Source organism: Eublepharis macularius, chromosome 6 (assembly GCF_028583425.1).
Source record: "Eublepharis macularius isolate TG4126 chromosome 6, MPM_Emac_v1.0, whole genome shotgun sequence".
Taxonomy (NCBI): Eukaryota; Metazoa; Chordata; class Lepidosauria; order Squamata; family Eublepharidae; genus Eublepharis; species Eublepharis macularius.
Genome location: NC_072795.1, coordinates 100,294,337 through 100,304,001, shown reverse-complemented (window position 1 = coordinate 100,304,001; position 9,665 = coordinate 100,294,337).

Here is a 9,665-nt window from a genome sequence, read left to right as displayed (position 1 = left end):
CTCACGGGGGAGGCCCAGGCAGCCTTGAAGGCACTCCCCAAGGCTGAGGGAGTCGACTACCAGTGGCTCAAGGCAGCCATCCTGGACCATTACGAACTGACCCCAGACACCTACTGACTCAAGTTTAGGGCTATCACCTTCAAATGAGCTGACCGGCCGCACGCCCTGGTGACTCAACTACAGGATACCACTACTGCTGGCTGAAGCCCACCATGAGTGGCGAGAAGAGAATAGTGGATTTGGTCATCCTGTAACAGCAGCTGAACATTACTGGGTGGCCTGCAGAAAACCGGCCAACATCCAGGAGGCCACCACCCTGTTGGAAAACTTCATCTCGGCCGAGCCACGCAAAGCAGAGAAGGAAGCACCACTGGGCAGCTGGGCGTTCATAGATCCCCCCAAGCCACGTCAGGCCCAGCCTAGTCCCCAGGCCCCTGGGGGGCCAGAGGGCAGCTCACAGAAGGGCCGCGGGGGGTAACCTTCCAGCCCCCCGAGCCACACCAGTAACACCTCACGAGTCATGGTCCGGCTCCAACAAGGATGGCGGAGAGTGAGGCCCCTGATTTGTGTGGACAGCAGGGGCACTTCATGCATGAATGCCCCTTGATGGAGTGTGATACTGGCTGAGAGACTGCCATACCTGTGATGACAAGGGTTCACGCCTCCCCCTCCTGCTGCTTGTGGTGGAAATAGCCAGCCGTCGTCTCTCTGCCCTCTTGGACAGCGGCAGCTCGATCTCTATGATAAGTACCTGGCTGCTCCCCACCGGGCTGCTAGTGATCCGCACAGCAGTGGTGGCCTGCTTCCAAGGGCATTCAGAAGAGTACCCTGTAGTGTGGGTACCCATGCGCTACCAAGGGCGCGAGTGGCAGGTGGAGCTGGTCCGGGCCACTGCTCTCCCCTACCCCATCCTGTTGGGTCGGGATGCCCCTGGGTTCGCCCAGTACCTCAGGGAGTCAACTGTGACAGAAGAAGCCCTACTGACAGAAGGATGGGCCAGCGCCAGTCAACCAATCACTGAAAACCAAGGGGGCAACCCCGTCGCCTGGAAGACCGACCCTGCCTTCAGGAGTGGACATTACCTTGGAGCCACTGCGTGATGTGGTTGCTGTGGGTGAGGGGGTGGTCCAGGATGGGTGGTGGGCAAGCCGGTACCCCTGGGTGGTACAAGAAGGGGGGGGTTTGGTATCGCCTCACTGAGACAAGGGGGGTAGAGATGGCACAACTCTTGGTGCTAAAAGAATTCAGGGAAAAGGCCATGTCCTTAGCCCATGATCATGCATGGACCAGGCATCAGGGGGCCACCGAGGCCCTAGCCTGGGTGTTGGACTGATTCTTTTGGCCATCGGCCGCCCAAGATGTTAAGACCTTTTGTAGGAATTGTCCCAGGCTACTGGCCACCCCCCCAGGGCCCCTCTTGCCCCCCTGCCAGTGATGCATACCCCATTTGAGAGGATAGCGATGGACTTCATGGGACCACTGCCCCGGACGGTGAGGGAGTGCAAGTGTCTGCTGGTGATCATGGACTACGCCTCACGGTACTCGGAGGCTATTCCTCTCCACACCATGCTGGCCCCTGGGGTTGTTCAGGCCCTCATCCGATTCTTTGCCCAGGTGGGGCTACTCTGAGAGATAGTAATGGACTGTAACACCTAATTTACAGTCTTGATCACCCACCAGCTCTGCCATACCCTTGGCAGTGAGTATAATATAGTGTAGAAATATATTCTGTTTTATAAAAATATCCATAGAGCAGAATTTTTATACAAAATATTTTATTATAGTCTTTGAAGTTGATGCCTGTGAAGAAGTAAGACTACGAAACGGGAATTGGAAATTTGCGAGCTATAACCCGTTGGCTGTATGTCTAAAGAAACGTTCAGCTATAGTTCTGCTACATGTTTGATGGTTTTCAACCTACAGATGAAAGAAAAAGATAACAAAATTAATTAGTGTTTTGGTCTTCACCAGTTGGACTTCTTACCACATGAACTTGATCTTTATTAGTCTTGTTATATAATATTGTATTTATTATATTTATTGGTCTTGCACTTGACACTTTGCACTTTGCACTATTTAAAACCTTTTCAAAATTGTTCTGTGACTGTTTGTAAATTGCTTTTCCCTGGGTTATAGATTTAGTTGCATACCCTTGACATTTGGCAGGTCTTCACCACGATTTATCACATGCAGACAGATGGTCTTGTCGGGAGGTTCAACCAGACGCTGAAAACCATGCTACGCAAATTGGCCCGGGACCGTCCCACACAGTGGGACCTCTACGTGGACCCACTGTTGTTTGCTGTAAGGGAGATACCCCAAGCATCTACTGGCTTCACCCCCTTTGAGCTGATTTATGGCCGATGGCCCCGAGGGATTCTAGATGTGGTCAAGGGGCAATGGGCCTCGACCCTGTTGTCTAGTAGTTCATCCTCCCCAGCCACCATTCTAAGTGTTGATCATTGCCACTCAGACTCCTAGCAGCCCTCCTGGGAGACTGAATGGCCTTTGTTTAAAAATGAGACACATCAGTCTCTGGGTTCTTTTCTCTGGGGGATCTTGCACACAGTCAGACAGACACTCAAACACAAGGCTTAAATATAATAGTTGTTTATTAGCTTTATGACAGTGTATGCAGGATTTCAGGAACCACTCTAAAGACACAAGCAAAAGGCAATTCAAATAACAAACAACTTCATTTATTTCTATCTAGGGCTAACTGACTAAACACGAAGCTAGCTAACTTGCATTTCTCTGAAAGGCTTGAGTGCTCATACTCACAACACAGTCCAAAACCCATACCAGGCAGCTCTGGTTGTTTCAGGCCTGACAGGGCACAAAGTCTCTCACATGCTGGTTACAAGAGGATCGAGGCAAGATGGTCAAACCAAATCCTAGCGAGATTGAAGCCAGATCCAGAGTGCAGCGAGGAGCCAACATTGACAGCCAATCAGAAGTCACTTAGTATCAGGTTGCTAGGCTGAGACAGAGAAAGAGGACATGCAGAACCCAAGACTCCCTTTCTGTCAAGGCCACCTTGTCTAAGCAACGGTACACAGGTGCAACTAATTAACTGGCTGTCAGGCCAAAACTGGACTTGAGAGATCTTAGGAGCCTGAACAAAAATGCTCTAAATAAGCTTATATGTGCACTTCTAGACACCCATAAACAATGGGAGGCCAGATAAAGGAGGTAACCGACATGCTCTGCATGGGTGTGATTGAGCCGTCAAGCAGCGCATGGCTGAGCCCTATAGTGTTGGTCTCCAAGCCAGATGGCACCATTTGTTTCTGCGTTGACTACCGGGGGGGGGGGTCAACCAACTGGCCAAGTTCAATGCATATTCTATGCCCAGGGCGGAGATCCTCATTGACCAGCTAGGGATGGCAAGATACCTCTCAGCACTAGATCTGACCAAGGGTTATTTGCAAGTGCCGATGGTGCCAGACGATCGAGAGAAGACAGCCTTTGTGACCCCCCCAGGGGCTATTCCAGTTCTTAGTAATGCCTTTTGGACTACACCGGGCAGCAGCAACTTTTCAGAGACTGGTCGATCAAGCCTTGTCCCAAAGTCAAGGCTTCATGCTGGCGTACATAGATGACATCATCATCCACAGCCCAGAGTGGGATTCCAGTCTGCAACACATGCGCCAAGTGCTGCTGGCCCTGAGGGAGGCTGGACTGCGAGTTAACCCAAAGAAGAGCCGATTGGACTTCCAAGAGTTGAAATACCTGGGCTTTCTGGTGGGAAAAGGACAACTCCGGCCCCTATCTGACAAAGTGGCTACCCTGGAAAGCTGTTCACAACCTACAATGAAACACCAGCTCTGCCAGTTCCTTGGTCTTGTCAGGTACTATAGCAAGTTCATAGTGGGCTACGTAGGCCAGGCCAGCCCCCTGATGGATAGCCTAATGAAGGATCAACACATGGGCCCACTTTGCTGGCACCTGGGTCCAAGATAAGAACCTGCAGTAGTGTTACCAACTCTGGGTTGGGAAATCCTTGGAGATTTGGGATGGAGTCTGGAGAGGGGAGGGACCTCAGCAGAGCCATAGAGCCCATCTTCCATCCTAGCCTAAACAGTTGCTTGGGTGGCTCAGCCAGAAAACTGGCCCTGCAAAGAGTCATCCATCCATCCATCCATCCATCCATCCATCCATCCATCCATCCATCCATCCATCCATCCATCCATCCTAGCACTTCTACAGCATAAATTTGCCAAATGCCTCTGTGACACTAAAAAGTCAAGGCATAATGGAGATATCAACTGATGGTTTAAAGCCCAGGGCTGTGTCCTTAATGCTAGATTTAGGAATGACGAGGCAGCATTGTTTCCAACAGAGGTGCAATTTTAACCAGTCCCCTTCCTTCCCTCTCTATAGCTGTAGTTACCACAACTTCCTTCCTCTCCCTGCCCACACCAAACCCTGACAAGGGCAGTCTCAAACATTGGCCTGGATTAAAGGAACACAGTTGTCCAAACACTACACCCAGTCTCATCCGAATATAAAAAATAAATAACTGAGGTACAAAACCAATACATTCATCTTTATCCCCCTGTACATCACAGACATGAAAATGGCAGCCATGTTTAATCCGTTAAATCAGGTAGATTAATCAAATATAAATGTCTGATTGTTTAAAAGAATGCCCCAAATTAAATGAGAAGTAGACTTTTAAAAAATAATTATTTTTCAATGAAAGTGCTTACAAAGCTGTAGGGGGGCAGGAATCATCTCAGGCAAGGTGTTTGTTCCCCTTTCTCTCTCGCCCACCAGGGAATGCTACTTCAAAGATGGTTCTTGCTGTGACACATATTTGCATTGCTAAAAACAAAGAAACAGTGTTTTGGGGCCTGTATTGGACTGTTGTTTTAATCATATGAAAATGTATGCAGATTGAATACAGTTATTAAGTATCAACAATTAAGATTTCTTTTATGTGGTGACATTCCCAGAGATGCATCTGTCACCTCATTAAGATTTTTGCCTTTATTAAGATATTTAGTACTAACTTAAAATTTGCCTAGTTTACAAATGCTTTTTCTGTGTCAAAATAGACAGGCTTAAGGGCATGCAGTTTATTTCAGTAACACCAGTGGAGAGGATTGGTGGTTGTGATACTGGTCCTTGACTTCAGAGAAAGCTGGAATGCTCTTTTTGAAGCGGGACTCGCATCATATTTTCTGATGGCCTGAGGGATGTTGCCAGTTCCTCTTCCCACTGCAGATCCCCACACGATACCTCGGGGTGTTCCTTGGCATCTCCTGATCCATTGGGGCAATATTTCAGCAAGTATGGTATCCTGAAGTGGGGAAGGAGGCAGAAAAGTTCCATTTCTCTTTTGGAGATCCATTTGCAATTCTTTGATTGCAGCCCTTTGTTACAGGCATCCTAAAGACTGGAAGTTGCATGTAAACAACCCTACCAATTGTTTCCAGACGTTTCTGGCAAATTAAACTGACAACATATTGATTCAGACTGAGTAGGCGCAATGCAGAGCTTTGTTGCCTGCAGTGTCTGTCTGATACTATTTTGTAAATTTAGAAGTTTTTTGGCCAAGGCAGAAATAATTTTCTACGTATATGGATGGGCACACCTCCTCCTGGCCTAGGGCAGTGTGGGGTAGCGGCCCCCTCCTGGAGCTCTCTCTCCAGGCCTTCCCAGGAGGAATGGTAGGGCCTCAGAAATGGGGAAGGGGGGTTATTCCTACCCTTTCTCCCCTCTCTCCCTCTGGCCTACAGTTGTCTCTCCAGCGCCAGAAGTCTGTCCCTGCTTTTACTTCTCGGGTTGGCCCTTCTTCCCCAGGCCTTTTAAAGGCTTCCCTGGTTGTGGGGCAGTTCCAGGCTCTGCCTCCTGGTCCACCCATTGGAAGGTTCCCTCTAGGCTGCCAGGCCGCTGGGCCAGGGAGGCCCCTTGGTCCCACCCTCAGCTCTCAGCCCATAGGAGCCACTGTCCCTCACAAGGATGGGGCTGTGCGCTCTCCCCAACAGCTGAGGCCCGAGATGCTGACCCTGCCTAGGTGTCTTCTCCGACCACCTCTCCATGACCTTTATGAACTCTTGGGCAGAGGCTGGAGCCTCTGTCTGCTGCTGCCCCTGCCAGGGGTTCAGGCTTAAGCTGGTCCCTGGTGTCTCTTGTCACAGCTTTACCTCCTTTTCCTTGGATGATATCAGGGCCGTGGAATTGCTGGCTTGCACTGTCATGGCTGTCAGCCAAATCTCTGCCACCTCTTGGGGAGGTAGCCAGGCTGGGCTCTAGTTTCATCAGTAGTATCCTTGTTAAAGCTCTGCCCTTCCAGGAACAGAGGAGGTGCGGCTGCCTGCTCCTGACTGACTGGGGCTTCTTGGCTGCCCTTGGGTTCTGTGTTGTCATCTCTGTAGGGGGAGGGGGGCACGACCAGGGTTGGAGGAACCGTCTCTGGACAATGGACCTGGCAGTGGAGGCTTCATTGTGGCCCCTAGACATGTGAGGTTGAAGGTAGATTTTTGCCCAGTGCAGCCCCTCACTTGCATAGCAAACTGCATGGAACTGATTATAATTTTTTAAAAATGTACATAGCCTTGTAATTATCTAGTATCTACAGCTAGAATTCTTCATCAACTGGACACGTTCAGAATACAAAATACATATAGTTACTCCCCCCGCCTTGTGCCAGGGCACCTGTGCCTTAAACAGCTGCAGAACAGATAAGAATTTGCCTGGTGAATTATTTTACACATGCAGATGATGCAATAGGGAAATCTCACCTTCTACATTTGTTTGTTTATATCCCTGCCTTTCTCTTCTCCATTTTATCCTACGTTTAAATTTCTACTGTCCTGTAGTGATAGAGGCCCATGAGCCCATGTTTGCTACCAGGAAGGATTCCCAGTTCATTGCACTATGAAAATACTCAATTGGAATCCTGCGAATAAGCATGCTTTTGAGATTGATTGGGTGAGATTGTCACAGGAGTCGGAGTGGGTCTGTTTAAAGTGAAAGGTCCCGACTCCTGAGTAAATCTGGCAGTATTTGTTTCTCTCTAGTACCGTCTGGCTTAATCTGAAACTGTGATCAGTGAGTGGTAACAGGATCATACACTGTTTCTTTAACAGCACACTACCTGAATTAAACCTCTCCGTGCACCTTATCATAATTCATACTCAACAATGCTGGCAGACATTGTCTCCAGAAATAGATACATATGGTGCATTTTTCAGGGAGTGTTTGCTGATGCAGCAATTACTGTCCAATACCTCTGATCAGTGCTATAAGTCATGTAACTCCTCTGTGTGCACCTACTAGAATCGTATCTCCTTAGAGCCTGATGCAATAGTAATATTTTGCAGCAGCCCCAGGGCTGCCAACTTAACAATGACAGCAACTACAACTAATTAACACTTTACTCAGACTGAGTTGGATGAACAGAAGTTTCAAGCTGTAATGAATGCAGAATCATTCCCCTGTGGTAATCGCAACAGATGCCTGAAGTGATAGTAAATTAAGGGGGGGAGTAAAAAGCAACTTCAAAAACCTTATTTCCTGGTCTCATATTTTGAGGGTGTGTGCACGTGCATATATATAGATGTATCACACACACACGCAAATCAGATGTATTTCTATTCTAAATGATTCAACTGAAATTTAATTTAAAGATAAAGAAAAGAACTTGTGCTAGAGTACTTCTAAATGTATAGATTTGGGTAGATCCACCATCAGAGCCAGATGGAATATCAGTAAATAAAAACTTAGATATCTTACACACAGAAAGCCCCCCCCCAGAGAAATAAATGGCACATTGACTACAGAAACAATAATGAAGACATTCTAAGAAATCAGGGGGGAAATGCTGCATAATTTTACGAACTGGCAAAGAGAAGACAACCTAAAATCATACTTAACAGTCTTTTCTTGGGAAAAAAATCATTCTAAATGCTTTGAGCAGATGGAATACTGCATAATTCTGTGGTAAGAAAAAAATTGTCCCGCTCATCAGTAAAGAGCTGCCTTACAAATCCTGTTCACTGTACTCCTACCTTAGGTGATGAAGTGAGTGACAACCAGAGACAAGGCTTTCTCAGGGCCAAAATACACATTAAGGCAGCCACAGGTTTAACCTGTGGTTTGACCTGTGGCTGTTGGCACCATTTTACCGAAGAATTCTAATATGCTGGAGGGGGAAGTAATCTTGTTTCTCTTCCTCATGACTGCTGAAGCTTCCCAGTCTTGGCTGTTTTTGTTTATTGGAAATGCGCAGGGGAGGAAACAAGATTGCCTGGTTCCTCAATGCTGCGGGCCCAGTCAGGTCAGGCCCTCGTGGCATTTTTTGAAAGGTTGAATTCTTTTGTAAAATGGTGTCGGTGGCCACAAGTCGAATTCTTGGCTGCCGCCCATAACGTGTAGTAGTGCCAATTTTCCTGTGGAATGCCCTTCCCTGGAGGCTCACCTCTTTTAGGTGCCAGGCCAAAAGGTTTCTCTCTTCCCAAGCTTTTAATTAAGGAGTTGATGTTTTATTACTATATAACTTATATGTTTTAGTCTGGAAACTGGTATTTATTTTTAAGTGGCTTAATTATGCTATGTTCTGGTTGGTTGGTTTATGCTGCGATTTAATTAAGATTAAAAAATGGTTTATGTTTTATTTTGTAAGCTGCCTTGAGTAGGTTTCTGGAGAAGAGGCATAAGAATCCAATAAACAAACAACAATAAACAAACAAATAACACTTAAATGGATTTACTGGTAAGGCTCTCACATGTTTACTGTGCACACCAAAATTTTGGGGGACATCAAGGCTTTCCATGACTTTCTGAACATCTTGTAAATGACTTGGTACATTTCATATAATGTTTGGTTATGTACTACTTGCAACTTTAGATGAATTAGCAATAGAGATGGGCACAAACCAGAAAAAAAATGAACCATGCAGTTCGTGGTTCGTCATGTTTCATGAACCACAAACCTTCACAAACCTGCCCCATTTCACAAATTGGTTCATTTTGGTTCATGAAAATGTCACTTCCCAGCCAGCAAATACCACTTCTGGGTCAGCAGAAGGTCTGCAGGAAGTCCATCCCCTGTTGCCTAGGAAACTGATTGATCGGTGCCAGGCTGTCTGCAGTGATGAACTGAAAAACAAACCAAACAAACCAGCCTAAAGTTCGTGGCAGTTTGTCAGAAATGGGATCTGATGAACCGCTGGTTCACAAACCACGAACCGGCCTGGTTCGTCACGAATTTTGGTTCGTATTTCAGTTCGTGCTAGGGATGTGCGTTTCGGCATTCAGAATGCCGAAAGAATGCCGAAACAAAAGTGTTTCGGCTTCTTTCGGGGAATGCCGAAACGTTTCGGGGAATGCCGAAACGTTTCGGGTAGCCGAAAGAAAAAAGCCGAAACGTTTCGGGATTCTTTCGGCTTTCTTTCGGCTTTTCTATGGGAAAATGCCTCCGTCTTTCAGGACGTCTGGAGGAGGCATTTTCCCACCGAATAAGCCCAAAATTGGTGGGGACCTTCCTCTAACCCTTCTCTAACAACCACCCAAGTTTCAGACAGATTGGACTTTGGGGGGCCATGTTATGGCCCCCCAAAGCAGGTCCCCCCATCCTCCCATAAGAAAGCGAAGGAGCAGCATATTGTTAGCATGCTGCTGCTCATCTTTCTTCATTATTTCCTATGGGGAAAAAA